The sequence below is a fragment of the Chiloscyllium plagiosum genome, unplaced genomic scaffold (assembly GCF_004010195.1).
Source record: "Chiloscyllium plagiosum isolate BGI_BamShark_2017 unplaced genomic scaffold, ASM401019v2 scaf_14203, whole genome shotgun sequence".
NCBI classification, from domain to species: Eukaryota; Metazoa; Chordata; class Chondrichthyes; order Orectolobiformes; family Hemiscylliidae; genus Chiloscyllium; species Chiloscyllium plagiosum.
Window position 1 is genome coordinate 8,758 of NW_025211032.1, and position 740 is coordinate 9,497.

The 740-nt window shown below is 62.0% G+C and overlaps 1 protein-coding gene and 1 long non-coding RNA gene across 2 annotated transcripts in view; one reads left to right on the plus strand and one right to left on the minus strand.

The window, feature by feature from the left end:
- Positions 1-740, minus strand: part of LOC122546989 (beta-1,4-galactosyltransferase 3-like) — a 21,268-nt gene that overhangs the window by 8,751 nt on the left and 11,777 nt on the right. The window lies entirely within an intron of this gene.
- Positions 367-740, plus strand: part of LOC122546990 — an 8,098-nt gene continuing 7,724 nt past the window's right edge. The window contains exon 1 of the long non-coding RNA XR_006310860.1: positions 367-461. This is a non-coding gene — a long non-coding RNA (uncharacterized LOC122546990). The remainder of the gene's footprint in view (positions 462-740) is intronic.

Sequence of the window (740 nt, forward strand, 5' to 3'; positions counted from 1 at the left end):
GGGTCGGTGCTGAGGGATTGCCGCACTGTCGGAGGGTCAGTGCTGAGGGAGTGCCGCACTGTCAGAGGGTCAGTGCTGAGTCAGTGTGCACTGTCGGAGGGTCAGTGCTGAGGGAGTGGGCACTGTCGGAGGGTCAGTGCTGAGGGAGTGTGCACTGTCGGAGGGTCAGTGCTGAGTCAGTGGGCACTGTCGGAGGGTCAGTGCTGAGGGAGTGGGCACTGTCAGAGGGTCAGTGCTGAGGGAGTGGGCACTGTCGGAGTGTCTTTGATTAGTTGTGAAGGGTTGGACCCCGATGAGTCGGAGCCCGGTGCTAGAGCAGTGAAGACAGTGTCAGTTGTTGTTGTTTTGGAGGCGGTCCTTACCTCCCAGTCTGACCTGGGTTGACCTCCTGACCTGCCCGAGTCGGTTTTCTGCGAGACACGTGTACACTCCCCAGTCTGTCGGCTCGTGAACTTTAACCTGTCCGAGGGAGAGAGGGCAAAGGTCAGAGACATAACACAGCTCCGCCCCCACCCTGCCCCGGGGGGGTGGGGGGTCAGGGTGACCCTGATTGGGGCAAATACCAAGGGACAAGGAAACCCCGAGAGAGCAGCCCGTCTCAAATACCCCATCACCATGTCCTGTATCCCAGGATCCCTCAGTCACAGCAGGTCCAATCAGAACCCCCCCCCCCGGGGCACCATCTCCCCCGCCACCCCCTCCCCCAATCACCCCCCTCCCCCTGTCACCCCCGGGGCACC